Source organism: Schistocerca serialis, chromosome 5, assembly GCF_023864345.2.
Source record: "Schistocerca serialis cubense isolate TAMUIC-IGC-003099 chromosome 5, iqSchSeri2.2, whole genome shotgun sequence".
Lineage (NCBI taxonomy): Eukaryota > Metazoa > Arthropoda > Insecta > Orthoptera > Acrididae > Schistocerca > Schistocerca serialis.
The window spans coordinates 325,057,078-325,077,205 of NC_064642.1; the positions used below are offsets into that span (position 1 = coordinate 325,057,078).

General features: G+C 42.4%; 1 protein-coding gene across 1 annotated transcript in view; it reads left to right on the forward strand.

Annotated features, from left to right (window-relative positions):
* Positions 1-20,128, forward strand: part of LOC126480895 (glutamate receptor 1-like) — a 1,132,174-nt gene that overhangs the window by 570,674 nt on the left and 541,372 nt on the right. The window lies entirely within an intron of this gene.

Here is a 20,128-nt window from a genome sequence, read left to right on the forward strand (position 1 = left end):
ACGATAGACAGATACATAAAACAGAAATAAACCTTTACTGAGATTTCCCACAATGTCCTTCTTCAGTGCTGAGTAAAACACCCACAGACACACACACACACACACACACACACACACACACACACACACACACACAGTCAAGCTGCAGCTCTGCGACAATGGAGACGCCCATGATAATATTGCCGTTCGCGCGCGCTTGCGTGCGTGTGTGCCCGTGTATGTCTGCGCGTGCGTACTCTCGTTAGTTAACTCTGAAGATCGACAATATCTGAAAGCTCAGTAATGTTTTCAATGTTATTTAGGTACCAGTTGATCTCTCAACGCTTGTATCTCTCAGCTATATTGTGAGGCGATTACATTTGCACCTTCTATAATCTGTATTTCATTCAGACTATTCACGTTTCATTTTTCCATAAACTACTCTAGGTCTCTAACTGTTGAATCGGAGAGATGTGTGCTCAGTTTATTTCTTCACGTGACGCCCGCAGGTGATATGAAATTTCAGGATTTTACGCCCTTATCAGGTATGACCCTCCATACCCTACGCAGCAGTTAGTCCAAGGTATTAGCTTTCCGCAGATTGTTTTGCTGCGCAAGAAATTGTGATACTCTGAACACTTTATGATAAACCTAATCCACTTTAACTATGTCTGTCAAATGCCAACAACAATCCGCATCGATCAACAGCAAATTTTAAACGTTGCATAAGCTCTACAAGTAGTCAAATGTTTGTCACTTTACATTAATTTCTATTAGCACTGTTTTAATCTAGGAAGAGTAAAAAGATAAAATTCTGCGTTCGGGCCCTCAACAGACCAATCGGGCCAACCGACCACTGTGTCGTCCGCTGCCGATTGCGTCATTCGATACACTATAGAGACGCATGGGGTCGGCACCCGCCATCCCAGCTGTTGTTCGTCAGATAGGCTGAGTGCACACCGTACCAGTCCGCCACCCAAGGAAATATCTCTGGCAGTACCAGGAATCGAACACATGTCCCCCACATGATAGACAACTGCTCTGGCCACTCTGATACGGAAGTGGATAAACTAGAGAGAGAGCTGGTGAATTTAGATATCACTGTAACTAATTTAAGCCCTTAGTCACAAATGATTTTTCAAATATTTTTTCCTTTCATTTTGTATGTCAAATTTATCTGGAGTGGGGACAAAGATATACAAAACTAGTTTTAATACTTGCATGGGCAGAAGTCATCACCTGAATTGATTACAGAAACTATTTCAGTATTCATTCGCACAATATTGAGCATCAACATTCTGATCACCTACTTTACAGAGTGAAGTTCGACCTTCGGAACGCATTACAGCAGCGATTCTGTGTGGTGCAAGAGCTTGATAGGTTTTCAGAGGTATATGGCACCAGAAGTCTACGCACATGTCACGCAATCCCCGTAAATTACTCGCCAGTGGTTCGTGGGTGCGGCGCTGGCGCCCAATGGTGCCGCAGATGCGTTCCATCAGATTCAAACCAGGCGGATTTGGTGGCAAAGGCCTCCAACCATTGCAGCAGGTTTCTAGCCTTGTGACATGGACAATTATGCACCCTGAAGATACCACTGGTGTCGAAGTAGAAATCAAGCATAGATGGATACAAGTGGTCCACGGTAACATCCAAAGCTGTCGTGGTGTCTTCGATTACTGCCTCATGCCCGTGAAGCCCGCGTAAATGTCTCTACACCACAATACATTCCACACTGGCCTCCTATCTTAGCGCCTTACACTGCTGAGTAGCCTTAAAACGACCATCGATCTGGTGTAACAAGACATATGATTCATCCCTTTAAGTGGCATATTTCCATTGAACCATGGTCCAAGCACGATGATCCCGACTTCACTGCAGTCTTAAGTGACGATGTCGTTGGGTTAACATGTTCACCTGTGTGGTCCGACACAGTTGTGCACAAGTATTATATTCTGTTATCAGAGTTGCCCAGACCGCTACCTCTCACACTTTACAGATGGGCGAGCCTCCGAACTCCATCACCTGTGACGAGGCGTGGATGTTAAATCCTTGTCACCTACTCGCGGTTTCACAGCCCTTCAGTCACTTTTGACAGATGCTCACGACAGCAGAATGTGAACAGCCGATCAGCTTCACGGTTCCGTTACCAGGAGCCAGGCCATAGCAATCTCCCTTTTGTCCAAATCGATTATGTCAAGAGATCTCCACCTCTGCGGCTCGAATCATCGCTAGAATGATTCTCCATTCGTCCTGCTACCCTTATATAGTGAAATTATGATAATAGGTGTAAACTGCAAACAATGATCCCTCAGAGGATAAAGCGCAAAGAGGTCGTCCGAACAAAAGCGCTTTCCAAGGATGGTATACCAACTAGAAGGAGGAGATAGAAGATCATTGACAGAGACCCCTGATTCAGCAACAGGCAGATGTCCCTCCAGCAAGCGGTACGGTAGACGACTGTCTGGAACATTCTCCACGACAACTGACACTATCCGCATCACTCACAACGCTTGCAATCCTTATTACCTACGGGCTTGCCCCTCGGCATTGTTTTTGTCGGGGAGTGTAGCATAGGCCTCCACCTTGCTGGAATTTCTGTCATCCATCCTATTCACAGAGGAGCTACCTCTACGAGATGCGATATCGTCAACTCACTGTACCCATCTGTGGGCTACAGAGAATCCCCATAGTGTGGTATCAGCGAGTCAACAGCATATGTCCAATGTATGGGCCAGATTTATTGGTGTCTGCATCGTGAGACCAGTCATTCTTTCCAAAACGCCTCTTTGGCTGGGTATATTTGGACTGCCTGCCGGTGATCCTGTCTACTGTGCGCGAAAACGTGTCTTTGGTGGTGCGAGGGCTAATGTGGTGGTGCTCCAGCTCACTGCCCTCTTAAGTGTGAAGCTAAACCACTAGTAGAGAGAGAAATTTCCACTTATCTGATGTGTTCTCACGTGTATTTTCAATCACTGAAGCATACGCTGTCAGGTCTTCAATATTTTTACCATGGCTGCTCTTTAGCAACGGTTGGAGATCAGTAAATGAATCCAGCGCAGCCAGCCGGGTGCAACAAAAGATGGTTTCACTCAAGCTTTGACCGTGATTTCGACGGATATAAGCCCGTCATCTTAAGAAGTACGTGTAACCTGAAGACAATGTAACAACAATAATTACAAGCCCGAAAACATACTTGTCAAAATTCCACGTCATACAGAGGCTAGATCCCCCAAAATGATGCGACTATCACATCCATCATACAACATAAGCAAACTAATAAAATTTAGCTCTAAAATATGGCATTGGAAAAACAAACAATGAATCGACATGACACCGTAGAATGAAAATATGCTGTCAGCGGACATCATTGTACACGTTATTAGACATGCTGGACTTGACTGATAAACTGCATCTTGCTTTCTGATAGTTTTTTGATGGATTCAAACCTATATTATGCTTAAATTTTCATGCGGTTACCAGTAGCCTTTGAGAATTGCTCATTTCTCCAAATTCTAATATACATTATCTGTGTATGCGTGTTCATATGTCCCGTATTGTATTTTGTTAAGCCATTGTTTTTACCCACTATTGTCATTGTTTTTTTTTTCACTATACGGTGACCCATGCACTAATCTCTTTCAATGCTAACGTAGGTTTATCACAACTTGTTCACGTATTAACTTGATTCCTGCATGTAAGATAGTATACCAGCGGTCTTATAAGGATTTTTATAAAAGATGGCATATTTTACTTTACCGTAGAGTAATTTAATAGTCTATATTTCTAATAGTTCTCTCACTCACCCAGCCTCTCAATGCATTTTACCTTATTGGCCGTTTATGCCGCAAACATATTTAGATCTATGCGCACGGTCTACTTGCCTTGCTTTCCTGATTGGTTTTATTTAAGGATTTTAATTTTGTGTATGTTTCTGGGTTTGTTGTTACTGTTGTTAAATTGTCTTCAGGTTACATGTATTTTTGAAGAAGGAGGGTTAAAGACGTCGAAACCATGCTCGAAGGTTCATTAAAACTATCTTTTGTTGCATGTGGTCGGCTGGTTTGGATCCATTTACTGTCAAATCTTTTATCTCCAGCTTCAAATGGGCTTACCTCCCTTGGAACGCATATCCCGCCATGTGCTCACCAGATATTTTTGCTCCTTGTCCTCTTAGGAATCGTTTTCTGCAGTTTGTACCTACTTGATTAAATCACGCAGTAAGCTTTCGGTACAGTGTCAAGTGCTCGCAATTGTGGGGACAGTGGCCAATTTTTATGACTCATCAGTCAATGTAACGTCTACAGGCGAAAAATAGGGAGAAGACCACAGCACCGATTTCCAGCTGATAATATTCATAAAAACCAGCAACAAGATTTAATACTAAGTAATGATGCTACAAGGGGACTGCTGCTTGAACTTACCAGAAAATTATTAGTAACGGACCTAGTGGCTCATATATACCTTCATCTCGGTTACGTTAACTGGAACGTTTTATCATACATTAACTGTCATGTTAAATCAACTTATGTTACATAACATGTAAAGAACAACGAAATGAAAACGAGACATAGATCGCGTACTGAGGGTTCCGAGCAGACTTAATTAAGTGTACAGACATTTCATCCATTCCGGGAATCGAGGATCTTCACTATTTTTGCCTATTATCGGCTTTAATACTGACACGATATCTGTCCCAGGGATTACAAGACTTTCGAGAATCTTTCGGTTTCAGTCATATAAATGTGACATAAAGTCATCCAGAAAACAGGCGACCATGAATGTAATTATCAACAGTTCTCCATTCAAGCTCACTGAATCTAAATGATGAAAGTAAAACGTCAGGCATGGAATGACTTTATCACTCATATGACTCGTTTTTAAATGTATCTATCTTCACATATCCAGCAGCGATTACTGCACGTAGATATGACGTTTCAAGTTGAATGTGAAACAAAGAGCACCTTGGATATCAGACGATGGATGAAGTCCGAAAGCGTCGTATGATCAATAAAGTCATTCCTTTCCTGATGTTTGACTTTTACTTATGCGACTCAGTCATCCTACATGCAGAACTACCGATTGTTTTAATTTCAAGTTTGACGTCAGATAACAAATGGTGTAAGAAATTTTTTCGTATGACATAATGACAAATTGCAATTTTTTTGGAAATTTTCCTTTACTTGTACTGTGATACCTTACTTCTTGCCAAATTTCGCCATTGTGGATCAACGGGAAGTACCCTGTTGGTCTTAATGAGTGAGTTTGCGAGTTTGGAAATATGTGACATAAATGGCCTTACGTTTCTGTTGCATTCACTTACAAGCTTACATTTATTACACCGCCAAGGGCCTACAGGCCTTAGTATGTGACAGAAATTTCAACATGATACGCCCATCTATTCCTGAGATAAGAGTTTCTTATCAGTGAGAGAGACAGACAGACGGACGGAGAACCAAGCGTCACCGTAAGTTTTCGTTTTTCACCAACTGAGGTGCGGAATCCTAAAAAGTAATCGCCATAACTGTTAATACGTTTATCCCATTGTGAAACAACACGGTCAATGTCTTTATGGAAAAAACCTTTGTGACAGCCGTGTACCGCAAGTCTATAGAGGAACGGAAGGTTCCAAATGATTGGCAAAGGGCACAGATAGTTACAGTTTTCGAAGGATGGATCGTCGAGTAGATGCGCAAAAGTATAGGCCTATATCTCTGACGTCGATCTGTTGTAGAATTTTAGAACATGTTTTTTGCTCGGGTATCATGTCATTTCTGGAGACACTGTATCTACTCTGTAGGAATCAACATGGATTCCGGAAACAGCGATCGTGTGAGACCCAGCTCGCTTTATTTGTTCATAAGACCCAGAAAATATTAGATACAGGCTCCCAGCTAGATGCCATTTTCCTTGACTTCCGGAAGCATTTCGATACAGTTCCGCACTGTCGCCTGATAAACAAAGTAAGAGCCTACAGAATATCAGACCGGATGTGTGACTGGACTGAAGGGTTTTTAACAAACGGAACACTGCATATTGTTTATTGTAACTTGGCAAGACAGCCAAGCCACTATGAGAGGAAGCCGAAAGGCACGCGTTTAATCTCACGCAGGCTGGCATGAGGTCTGGAACAGTTAAAGGAATAGAGACTAGCAAAAAAGGTACGTAGCTTCTGGAATACTTAACTTTAATCCATAATTGGTGAACATCGGTCTGACGGTACATGCATCATAAGATAAATAGCAAATGATACTGGCGCCTTGCTAGGTCGTAGCAAATGACGTAGCTGAAAGCTATGCTAAATATCGTCTCGGCAAATGAGAGCGTAATTTGTCAGTGAACCATCGCTACCAAAGTCGGCTGTACAACTGGGGCGAGTGCTAGGAAGTCCCTCTAGACCTTCCGTGTGGCGGCGCTCGGTCTGCAATCACTGATAGTGGTGACACGCGGGTCCGACGTATACTACCGGACCGCGGCCGATTTAAAGGCTACCACCTAGTAAGTGTGGAGTCTGGCGGTGACACCACATTGTTCTCAATGCAGAGACGTCTACACGTTAAAATAACCTCTGGCGTGCCACAAGGGAGTGTTACGGGACCATTGGTTTTCACAATATTTATAAATGACCTTGTAAATATTCCTCCCCCCATGAACCTTGGACCTTGCCGTTGGTGGGGAGGCTTGCGTGCCTCAGCGATACAGATAGCCGTACCGTAGGTGCAACCACAACGGAGGGATATCTCTTGAGAGGCCAGACAAACTTGTGGTTCCTGAAGAGGGGCAGCAGCCTTTTCAGTAGTTGCAAGGGCAACAGTCTGGATGATTGACTGATCTGGCCTTGTAACAATAACCAAAACAGCCTTGCTGTGCTGGTACTGCGAACGGCTGAAAGCAAGGGGAAAGTACAGCCGTAATTTTTCCCGAGGGCATGCAGCTTTACTGTACGATTAAATGATGATGGCGTCCTCTTGGGTAAAATATTCCGGAGGTAAAATAGTCCCCCATTCGGATCTCCGGGCGGGGACTACCCAAGAGGATGTTGTTATCAGGAGAAAGAAAACTGGCGTTCTACGGATCGGAGCGTGGAATGTCAGATCCCTTAATCGGGCAGGTAAGTTAGAAAATTTAAAAAGGGAAATGGATAGGTTGAAGTTAGATATAGTGGGAATTAGTGAAGTTCGGTGGCAGGAGGAACAAGACTTCTGGTCGGGTGACTACAGGGTTATAAACACAAAATCAAATAGGGGTAATGCAGGAGTAGGTTTAATAATGAATAGGAAAATAGGAATGCGGGTAAGCTACTACAAACAGCATAGTGAACGCATTATTGTGGCCAAGATAGATACGAAGCCCACACCTACTACAGTAGTACAAGTTTATATGCCAACTAGCTCTGCAGATGACGAAGAAATTGAAGAAATGTATGATGAAATAAAAGAAATTATTCAGATAGTGAAGGGTGACGAAAATTTAATAGTCATGGGTGACTGGAATTCGTCAGTAGGAAAAGGGAGAGAAGGAAACGTAGTAGGTGAATATGGATTGGGGTTAAGAAATGAAAGAGGAAGCCGCCTGGTAGAATTTTGCATAGAGCACAACTTAATCATAGCTAACACTTGGTTTAAGAATCATGAAAGAAGGTTGTATACATGGAAGAACCCTGGAGATACTAAAAGGTATCAGATAGATTATATAATGGTAAGACAGAGATTTAGGAACCAGGTTTTAAATTGTAAGACATTTCCAGGGGCAGATGTGGACTCTGACCGCAATCTATTGGTTATGACCTTTAGATTAAAACTGAAGAAACTGCAAAAAGGTGAGAACTTAAGGAGATGGGACCTGGATAAAACCAGATGTTGTACAGAGTTTCAGGGAGAGCATAAGGGAACAATTGACAGGAATGGAGGAAAGAAATACAGTAGAAGAAGAATGGGTAGCTTTGAGGGATGAAGTAGTGAAGGCAGCAGAGGATCAAGTAGGTAAAAGACGAGGACTAGTAGAAATCCTTGGGTAACAGAAGAAATATTGAATTTAATTGATGAAAGGAGGAAATATAAAAATGCAGTAAATGAAGCAGGAAAAAAGGAATACAAACGTCTCAAAAATGAGATCGACAGGAAGTGCAAAATGGCTAAGCAGGGATGGCTAGAGGACAAATGTAAAGATGTAGAGGCTTATCTCACTAGGGTTAAGATAGATACTGCCTACAGGAAAATTAAAGAGACCTTTGGAGTTAAGAGAACCACTTGTATGAACATCAAGAGCTCAGATGGAAACCCAGTGCTAAGCAAAGAAGGGAAAGCAGAAAGGTGGAAGGAGTATATAGAGGGTCTACACAACTGCGATGTACTTGAGGACAATATTATGGAAATGGAAGAGGATGTAGATGAAAATGAAATGGGAGATACGATACTGCGTGAAGAGTTTGACAAAGCACTGAAAGACCTGAGTCGAAACAAGGCCCCGGGAGTAAATAACATTCCATTGGAACTACTGACGGCCTTGGGAGAGCCAGTCCTGACAAAACTCTACCATCTGGTGAGCAAGATGTATGAAACAGGCGAAATACCCACAGACTTCAAGAAGAATATAATAATTCCAATCCCAAAGAAAGCAGGTGTCGACAAATGTGAAAATTACCGAACAATCAGTTTAATAAGTCACAGATGCAAAATACTAACACGAATTCTTTACAGACGAATGGAAAAACTGGTAGAAGCCGACCTCGGGGAAGATCAGTTTGGATTCCGTAGAAATACTGGAACACGTGAGGCAATACTGACCTTACGACTTATGTTAGAAGAAAGATTAAGGAAAGGCAAACCTACATTTCTAGCATTTGTAGTCTTAGAGAAAGCTTTTGACAATGTTGGCTGGAATACTCTTTTTCAAATTGTAAAGGTGGCAGGGGTAAAATACAGGGAACGAAAGGCTATTTACAATTTGTACAGAAACCAAATGGCAGTTATAAGAGTCGAGGGACATGAAAGGGAAGCAGTTGTTGGGAAGGGATTAAGACAGGGTTGTAGCCTCTCCCCGATGTTATTCAATCTGTATATTGAGTAAGCAGTAAAGGAAAGAAAAGAAAAATTCGGAATAGGTATTAAAATCCATGGAGAAGAAATAAAAACTTTGAGGTTCGCCGATGACATTGTAATTCTGTCAGAGACAGCAAAGGACTTAGTAGTTGAAAGGAATGGATAGCGTCCTGAAACGAGGATATAAGATGAACATCAACAAAGCAAAACGAGGATAATGGAATGTAGTCGAATTAAGTCGGGTGATGCTGAGGGAATTAGATTAGGAAATGAGACACTGAAAGTAGTAAAGGTGTTTTGCTATTTGGGGAGCAAAATAACTGATGATGGTCGAAGTAGAGAGGATATAAAATGTAGATTGGCAATGGCAAGGAAAGCGTTTCTGAAGAAGAGAAATTTGCTAACATTGAGTATAGATTTAAGTGTCAGGAAGTCATTTCTGAAAGTATTTGTATGGAGTGTAGCCATGTATGGAAGTGAAACATGGAAAAATAAATAGTTTGGACAAGAAGAGAATAGAAGCTTTCGAAATGTGGTGCTGCAGAAGAATGCTGAAGATTAGATGGGTAGATCAGATAACTAATGAGGAAGTATTGAATAGGATTGGGGAGAAGAGAAGTTTGTGGCACAGCTTGACCAGAAGAAGGGATCGGTTGGTAGGACATGTTCTGAGGCGTCAAGGGATCACCAGTTTAGTATTGGAGGGCAGCGTGGAGGGTAAAAATCCTAGAGGGAGACCAAGAGATGAATACACTAAGCAGATTCAGAAGGATGTAGGTTGCAGTAGGTACTGGGAGATGAAGAAGCTGGTACAGGATAGAGTAGCATGGAGAGCTGCATCAGACCAGTTTCAGGACTGAAGACCGAACAACAACATCAAGTACATAGTGTCGGAAGTTCGATGCTGCTTTTCGCGGATGATGCTGTTGTATAAAGAGAAGTTGCAGCATTAGAAAAATGCAGCGAAATGCAGGAAGATCTGCAGTGGACAGGCACTTGGTGCAGGAAGTGGCAACTGGCCCTTAACATAGACAAATGTAATGTATTGCGAATAGATAGAAAGAAGAATCCTTTATTGTATGATTATATGATAGCGGAACAAACACTGGTAGCAGTTACTTGTGTAAAATATCTGGGTGTATGCGTACGGAACGATTTGAAGTGGAATGATCATATAAAATTAATTGTTGAAAGGCGGGTGCCAGGTTGAGATTCATTGGGAGAGTCCTAAGAAAATGTAGTCCATCAACAAAGGAGGCGGCTTACAAAACATTCGTTCGACCTATACTTGAGTATTGCTCATCAGTGTCGGATCCGTACCAGGTCGGGTTGACAGAGGAGATAGAGAAGATACAAAGAAAAGCGGCGCGTTTCGTCACAGGGTTATTTGGTAAGCGTGATAGCGTTACGAAGATGTTTAGCAAATTCAAGTGGCAGACTCTGCAAGAGAGGCGCTCTCCATCTCGGTGTAGCTTGCTGTCCAGGTTTCGAGAGGGTGTGTTTCTGGATGAGGTATCGAATATATTGCTTCCCCCTACTTACACCTCCCGAGGATATCACGAATGTAAAATTAGAGAGATTAGAGCGCGCATGGAAACTTTCCGGCAGTCGTTCTTCCCGCGAACCATACGTGACTGGAACAGGAAAGGGAGTTAATGACAGTGGTGCGTAAAGTGCCCTTTGGCACACACCGTTGGGTGGCTTGCAGAGTATAAATGTAGATGCAGATGTAGCCTTCGGGATCGTGATTGTACGTAGGCGTGCATCGCTTCGTCCGTAACATATCGCTGAGCACGAATGTATTCTTTAGGGCTCCGTAGCCGTCAAGAAAGACATTCGTCGGGGTCGATTTGTTCTCGACAAAGATGTGCAAATGTGCGTAAAGTCATGGTTCCGTAGGTACCACAAATATTTTTCCATGAAGCAATGTCCATTTTGTCTCAGAGTTGGCGATTACTTAGGAAATTAGAAACAGTTTGCTTACTTTTTCTCCATTAACTTCATTTTCATTTGGTAAGAAACAGTCGTCGACTAGCTTGTAAGGATGCCGCAGGGCAGTTTGTAGTGAGGAATAGTTGTTCAGAAAAAATTATATACGTTGTGCACTTTTCGAGTTAATTATCGCTGAAGTTAGCCAATCAGATCTTTTCGTGCGCTAATTTAAGCGCCCTCCCTCCTCCCATCCGTCTTAGGTCACTTACTGACGATGTAGTCGCGCGACTTGCGCGCACGGTAGACTGGCGTTCCTCATTTAACACTCAGCTCCAATGCGGCGTTACTCACTGGCGATTTGATCCGCTGTGCACCCGCCGGGCCCGTGAATGGTCGCACCGACTCAGCCACGGTTCGCCCTTTCACACGTGGCGATATACCAGTGCGGATGCAGAGGGCGAGGACAAACAGTTGCCGCCTCGCGTGGTTGTATTGCGTTTGTCGTTCGTTAGCGCTTCGTGACTGTTGAGTCGATGGTTTTTCTGTGTCTTTTAAAGAATTTTGTGCTCTATCCTGCAGCAAAAATTAACTTCGACGTTGAACTTTTCATATTTGTAGTAGAAAGTCGTCCTTTAATTTGGCATTCAGGAAATAAGGGTTAAAGCAATAACATCGAAAAATGTATTGCTAAATTTGTTCCTGACTTCCGGACAGTGGAAAAATTTGACAGAGAAAAGAAAAGTTCATAATTACAGGTACACTGTTACAGGTTATCGAAAGTGCCGCTACAGAACGTACGTTTGGGATCCTATCCAATCTATGACGAATATTTCATCGCCCTTGAAATGTGAAAGAGGACATCTGTGCAGTAAAAATTGAAGCACGTTGCATTCTGCGCAACTTCGCAACACGTATGGTTTCAAACCGGACGAAACTTTAGAAACAAATTCTGGACGTAGCATGTTGTCTTCAGGAGCAAGTGCGTCATCTCCGACAAAGCAGAATGGAAGAGGCTCACCCGAGTCAGATAAATGTCGAGGCCTTGTAAATGTAGCTCAACAAGGGGGAAGCATCGATAAGCGTTCCTCCTGCAGAATCAGACAAAAAAAAAGAAAAAAATCTTTTGAAATGCTAAATTTGCTATCACCTGTAACTGACATTAAACTAGCAATGTTGGAAGAAGCTGTTGCTCATTCTGATGACGTAAGTGATTCTTATGTTTAGAATGGAGTTATCTCTAGTTATAGCAAGGGGAAAAGGATAATAGATGGGAAGGAATTGTTTCAAATACTTGCAGCAAACGTAACGAGAAATTTATCAAAGCCTGAAGCAGACGGCTCTGACAAGCATTTCCTATTCTCTCGATGGTTTGAAAACTGTACAACAACATTTGAACATGGACGCCAAATTTGAAATAATATCAGTTTTTAGGAAATACAGCAGGTCTTACCGTTCACTAGATAACTGTAATTTTCAGTTCAATTCACACATGTAACTGTATATTCAAATGCACCCATAACTATTCCCCCCCCCCCCTATCCAAGTCCAAGCACATCAAATACCGATGCCACATTTTCATCTATACGATCTGATTCTCAGTAGTCACTCATTTAAATAAAAAATTACATGTAAAATTAGCATTTTGTATACGTAATTAAGAAATGTTGCAGAGTTTTCTCTCAGTTTCGTGCAAATTGTAAAAACTATGCAGTGTTAACAAAGGTTGAACACACTTCTTTCGTTGGCGCCGGTAGCGTCCGTATTGTCTTTACAATAACAAAGTGAAAAGCGACACTTACTCAACAGAATCCATTTGGTAACTGGCAGCTCTTGTCACAGAACTTTCTGCCGCGTGGTTCAGTCGCGTGCCTGGCGATTCAAACGCGCGGCTCAAACGGAAGATAGTCGCGGATTGCAGTGACTTAACAGTGCGGCTGAATCGCCGTTATGAAGTCGACAGTGTGAAGGCTGCCTTAGTGTTAATTGTTCTTATAGCATAGATGATGGCGCACGGGACTGTTCAGCCTTTAGCTCGGGTTCGAGCCTAACTACCGTCCCATGTCCAATGTTGATATCGCTCTCTTGTTCGGTTTTGGAAAACCAAAGAACACCTTATGCGATACCATCTCTGTCGGGCTGCTTGAATTTTTGCGCACGACGGACTGACTCGCTAACTTCAATGCTAATTAGCTCAGAAACGGGGCAACATATTTGATTTCTTCTCAACAATTATTGCTCATCACAAGTTACTGTGCAAGCTTTTCAGTTTGTTTCTCACCACCCCGTCATATACCAGGCCGTGCATCGACCACTTCTGACTCCGAGTTGGAGGAGGAGATTAGTGTTTAACATCCCGTGGACGACGAGGTCATTAGAGACGGAGCACAAGCTCGGATTAGGGAAGGATGGGGAAGGAAAGCGGCTGTATCCTTAAGCGATTTAAGGAAATCACGGAAAATCCAAATCAAGATGGTCGGATGCAGGTTTGAACCGTCGTTCTCCCTAATGCGAGTCCAGTGTACTAACCACTGCGTTGCCCCTCTCGATAGACCTAACTCCGGCACAGCACCCATGACCAGCGGGTAGTCTTGCCCCAGGTGCTTCTTTCCCGTTTTCCCCGAAACAATACGTGCCGAGCAATGCAAGTGCACTGCGGGTGTGTCCGCAGTACGGCCGACAAATACAAACATGCCTGTTGACAAGCCAGCCTCCTGCAGGGGCCATCAGAGGCGCCACTCTCGCCATAAGCAGCGCCCGCACCAGTGACAACGGCGCTGTCATCGCGGCACTAAATTGAAATCCATGAAATGTATTCGCATTTGCGAATATGGACAACCATCAGCTGTATAATGGAATGACGACAATGAAGATTTGTGCGGAGCAGGACTCGAAGCCGAGAATCTCTGCTACCGCGAGCGGTTGCCTTACCATTAGGCTATCCGATCCCGCTTCATGGGAGAGCCAACTGCCATACATCATCAACGATATCTCTACAAATTGTACTCGTATGTGCAATAAGTATATTCCTATACTTGCAAGATGTGGAAAAATCAGTACCTGTTATGCTACATCCGAATTACGCCGTATGACAGGATGACACAGCAGCTGGTGGACAGACGAGAGGTTCTCTGAGCCAGATCGAGGAGATTAATTTTTAATTTTGGTTTCCCAAGAAGTACGTTAATGGAATGGCGTCGTAATCCTTTGAGTCGCGGAAACAAACGACCATTAGACATTAATGATGCTTTCCACTAGACGTCAATATATTTTTAGGTTCGTACATAAGTTCGTAGCGGTATTTTTTATATGTTGGTACTCCGGTTGCTGTGGGTTTATTTGCCATGTGAATTGGCATTTTTTATTTGTAGTTCACTGTTTGTGTTTGAATTGACACATCGTCGTTAGGTCAGTGACTGTGCCGAGCTGTGGACACTAGGAAATGGAGTGCCAACTGGAGAAATCGGAACACCTCCCACACATTCTACAGTTTGAATTCGTTAGAGGGACGGCAGCGCCGGAGGCAGCCAAAAACATTTGCACCGAGTATGGGAATAATGCCATTGGACAGAGCACGGCAAGAAAATTGTTTTTCCGTTTTAACGACGAATGTTTTGACATTAGTGACTCTCCACATTCAGGAAGGCCTTCAGGGTCCGATGAAGATCGCTTAAATGCAACCTCCCACAATGCTTCACGTCAGTATACTCGAGAATTGGCAAATGTGATGAACTGTGCTCATTCCACCAGTTTCTGACATTTTCATGCAATGGGGAGGGTTCAAAAATCGGGTGTATGGGTACTAAAAACTCTAAGCCAAAACCACAAAAATCAGGGGTAGTCATGTGTGCATCTCTGCTTGCCCGTCATCAATTTGCTCGTCAACAACACCGATTATTCTTATCCTGTACAGTCCCTGGTGACGAAAAATTGTATCTTTGTGCTATCATATGGAAAAGAAAGACACGGTTGAACTGAAACAAAGCAGAAACTCTCCATACGAAGACCTGAGCGCATCCAAAAAAGATAAACTTACGTATCTAATGGAACAGTGACGGTGTGATGTACTAAGCAGTATAACCATCACTGCTGACATTTATTGACAACAACTGAGAAGTGTTGCAGACGCAGTCCAGGTAGACAGCGTGACGTGAAGCTACTCCACGGTAACTCTCGCCCGTATTATGCTAGACTAACAAAAACCTCTAGACAGGAATTGGGTTTGGATGTCATTCCGCCCATACCTTACTCAGCTGACCTTCCGTCCTCAGATTTTCATCTTTTCCACTCTCTATCGAACGACCGTTAAGGAACTTGCCTTCCGGATGAAGTAGCGTTCTGAACATCGCTCGACGAGTTCTTCACATGAAAACCACGTGATTTCTACAGTCGCGGAATCGAAAAATTACCCCAGCGTTGGCAGACAGTTGTAAATAGTGAAGGAGAATAAATTGTTGATGACTAAGAGTATCTGTTGCGTTTATTAAACTTTTGGTAAAACGCTACGAACTTGTACACCAACCCAATACAATTTTCTGCAGAGCATCTGTCTCTCTCTCACAAAGAGCTTTTCGTTGCGCGACACCTCAAGCAATCTCCATTTATCTTATGTTACCACTAATCTCTAGGCCATTTATTTATCTTTTACTTTTTGTTTCTTAAATTATTCTGTATTCTCTCGGTTCATTTTCTTATTTCTTCTCAGTCTCTATCTCTTGCCAATTATTTCTCGAAAGTATCACTTGTTATCAGTCGAGTCTGAGCAAAAAAATTTTTCCTACTTTGTATGATACCATGATTCGTTTTTGGTTGATATAACTGTTTCGTCATCAGAGTTGTAATTATTGTTGTCATTACTAACTACTTAAGGTTATATAGCTTTATATGTGCTATTTGTAATAACATGTTTGTGAATAATACATGGCTGATTGTAAAAGAGTGCAAGGAAGCATAAATTGGTGAGACACCTTTATCGCTTTAATTCAGACATTATAAAGGAGGGTTCCGATATCATTCACCTGCCGTGTATCTAGCACAAAGACCTTCTTAAACACGTGGATAGAATGTGATTACCATAGATTTACTTTGCAGTGCGTTTTGTCGATCGTGTAGAATATTCCATCCCGTGACGCAGTGTTATTATTTTCTAGGAAAATTCAAGGAACTGGATGACAGTGAAATTATTTTCTCTCGTGAATTGGTTTAATAGAGTATTTTAAAACATCTATATCCATTTCACTTACGGCATTGTTTGTTCTGTCATTACGACGTAACAATTGCGTTCAAATCCATCTAGTCACATAATATTTATCGTAGCTGAACACAAATGATAAATGAAATTCTGTGTGTTACTCATCTGTTTTTTATTTCTCCCTCAATGACGTCAAAAGACGACGAAAATTTTCTTAATGATGGTTAACGGAGATTGTTGAAACCGTTAGCTAAAACGAAGGTGATGGTGCCTGAAGGGGCGAATAAATGAGCGAGGTTCCGAAATTCCACAATAGGCGTTGCTCTTCCCTCTCCACCTTGTTTACTTCCGGACATAAGTTTGAAAAGATTTCCCTTTGATACCGTGCGAGGCAGGACGGACGCGAGACCCATTGAAATGAAAATAAAAAGGTATCATTAATATTCCACCAATGAAATGGTAGTCGCAGCGATCCTATTGTTACGCAAGTATAATGGTGCTTTCTGTCTGTCATATCATCCGACTTCGATGCCAAAGTTACGTCACGTCCTGCTGTATTTACACTGTCGCTACGTAATAACAACCACACTAGCAGAGGACGTTATTTTTCATTCTTTACGAGTGCTGAATGTCCTTATTTTTTAAAGCAGATATGAATGGAAACACAGTCTTAAATTTTTGTATGGCCATCAGGTGGTTCCAAAGGACGATACGGTGTACGTTTTCAGTGCGACATTACTTATTTATTAAGGACTCCGTCTCTGGATGAGTTCTCCATCGCATATTACTGCGGCAGTATATAGCCCCTTCGTGTTGGTGCTGGAAGCAATTTATGTAACGAGAGACTGGCAGTAAGAGTTTAAAGAGGTTGAGGCTTATAGCTTCTGACCCTCTGTGTGCAGCGATGTCTTGGGCTATCCTCTCCACATAGTCTCATGAAGTGAGGACCACTGAAGCAGTCGATGATGATCCGTTGGTGAAATGGGAATTAAAGCCTGGCGGACCCTTAGAGCTGCTGGTGATTTTCAGCCAGGACTGGGCCCGCCTTCCTTCTTTCTCTCATGTGCTATGCCGTAGAACTTTCCAAACGAAACTACGCTTTGTACCTGCTAAATACAAAAATCATAACGACCCTAATGCAGACTGAGTACTACAACTTCTGAAATATAATGGAAAATTGACTTATCTGCAGTCAAATGGTTCAAATGGCTCTGAGCATTATGAGACTTAACATCGGAGGTCATCAGTCCCATAGAGCGTAGAACTACTTGAACCTAGCTAACCTAAGAACATCACACACATCAATGCCCGAGGCAGGATTCGAACCTGCGACCGTAGCAGTCCCGCGGTTCCACACTGAAGCGCCTAGAGCCGCTCGGCCACCGCGGCCGGCTATCTGCGGTCATACGTAGAATACTTTACCTGTCTGTCTGCGAAGGTCAGAATAGAGTTTGAAACTCTGTTTTATTTGACTAACAATACCCATGTTTGTACATGTCCACAAGTGTTTCTCTAATTCTCAGTGCAACAATGTGAACTGTTCGTTATCCGTATTTCCACGGTACAGTATTCCTGGGAAGCGATGCTATTAAGTAATTCAAACTGCGATTAGATGAATTGGTTTCCATATTCCGAGTTCTCACTTCTTGCAGCTATATGATGAAATAACATTCCTGCAGTAACAGTGTTACGCATACGCCGGGGCGCGTCAGATGGAGTAATATGCGACAGAAGGTCGTCATGCAGCCCAGACTTTCGAGCATAGATCATCAATTTTTCCTATAAACACAATTGTGTGCAACACAGTTTCCAGCAGTATTATTCACAAGACGATGAGTGCCTGTTATCAGCTGAAATATTATTGTAAGAAGTCGATACCATATTGCTGCAATCACGAGATCCCATGAAATACGCTTTTATACCAAAACACCTTTACGATATACATCATCCGCCCGACGATTGACACTTTTGTGTATGTTATATACAACCGCGATGGTCTCCACACTGCGGAAATATCTGATAACTGTCCGGTATTGACAGAAAAGCTTCAAATTATTTGGTTCGAGTAACTGAACTCTCGACAAACCACATAACTGTCACAATCTCTATCCTTCCTCATTCATTCCTCTTCCAGAGGTCGCACCAAACTGTGATTTGTTCATCCATGATTTAGGAATAATTTTATAGAAAAAGGAATGGACAAGGTACAGGGACACAGTACTAGAAGTGGCTAAAGAATGTCTTGGAACAGAAGTGTGTAAAAGTAGGATGAAGCAAACAGCTTGGTGGAATGACACAGTCAAGGCAGCCTGTAAAATGAAAAAGGAAGGCGTATCAAAAATGGCTACATACTAGAACTCAGGTAGACAGAGAAAGTTATGTTGAAGAAAGAAACAAAGCCAAACAGATAATTGCAGCATCCAAGAAGAAATTTTGGGAAGACTTTGGAGACTATGGGTCAAGCTACTGGAAAACCATTCTGGAGTGTAATTAACAGTCTTAGAAAGGGAGGTAAGAAGGAAATGACAAGTATTTTGGACAGGTCAGGAAAACTGCTGGTGAATCCTGTGGATGCCTTAGGCAGATGGAGGGAATATTTTGAAGAGTTGCTCAATGTAGGTGAAAATGCGATCAGTAATGTTTCAGATTTCGAGGTAGAATGGGATAGGAATGATGATGGAAATAGGATCACATTTGAGGAAGTGGAAAAAATGATCAATAGATTGCAGTGAAATAAAGCGGCTGGGGTGGATGAAATTAAGTCGTAACTCATCAAATACAGTGGAATGTCAGGTCTTAAATGGCTACACAGGATAATTGAAATGGGCTGGGAGTCGGGACAGGTTCCATCAGACTGGAAAAAAGCAGTAATCACACCAATCTTTAAACATTGAAACAGAAAAGATTGTAACAACTATAGAGGTATCTCTTTAATCAGCATTGTGGGTAAAATCTTCTCAGGTATTGTTGAAAGGAAAGTGCGAGTATTAGTTGAGGACCAATTGGATGAAAATCAGTGTGGGTATAGGCCTCTTAGAGGTTGTCAAGACCAGATCTTTAGCTTAAGGCAAATAATGGAGAAGTGTTACGAGTGGAACATGGAATTGTATCTATGCTTTATAGATCTAGAAAAGGCATATGACTGGGTTCCTAGGAAGAAGTTATTGTCTGTTCTACGAGATTATGGAATAGGGGCAAACTTTTGCAAGCAATTAAAGGTCTTTACATGGATAGTCAGGCAGCAGTTAGAGTTGACGGTAAATTGAGTTCATGGTTCAGAGTAGTTTCAGGGGTAAGACAAGGCTGCAACCCGTCTCCACTGTTGTTCATATTATTTATGGATCATATGTTGAACACAATAGACTGGCTGGGTGAGATTAAGATATGTGAACACAAAATAAGCAGTCTTGCATATGCGGATGACTTAGTTGTGATGGCTGATTCGATTGAAAGTTTGCAAAGTAATATTTCAGAGCTAGGTCAGAAATGTAAGAACTATGGTATGAGGATTAGCATCTCCAAAACGAAAGTAATGTCAGTGGGAAAGAAATATAAACGGATTGAGTGCCAAATAGGAGGAACAATGTTAGAACAGGTGGACGGTTTCAAGCACTTAGGATGCATATTCTCACAGGATGGCAACATAGTGAAAGAACTGGAAGCGAGGTGTAGCAAAGCTAATGCAGTGAGCGCTCAGCTACGATCTACTCTCTTCTGCAAGAACGAAGTCAGTACCAAGACTGAGTTATCTGTGCACCGTTCAATCTTTCGACCAACTTTGTTGTATGGGAGCGAAAGCTGGGTGGATTCAGGTTACCTTATCAACAAGGTTGGGGTTACGGATATGAAAGTAGCTAGGATGATTGCAGGTACTAGTAGACGGGAACAATGGTAGGAGGGTGTCCACAATGAGGAAATCAAAGAAAAACTGGGAATGAACTCTATAGATGTAGCAGTCAGGGCGAACAGGCTTAGATGGTGGGGTCAT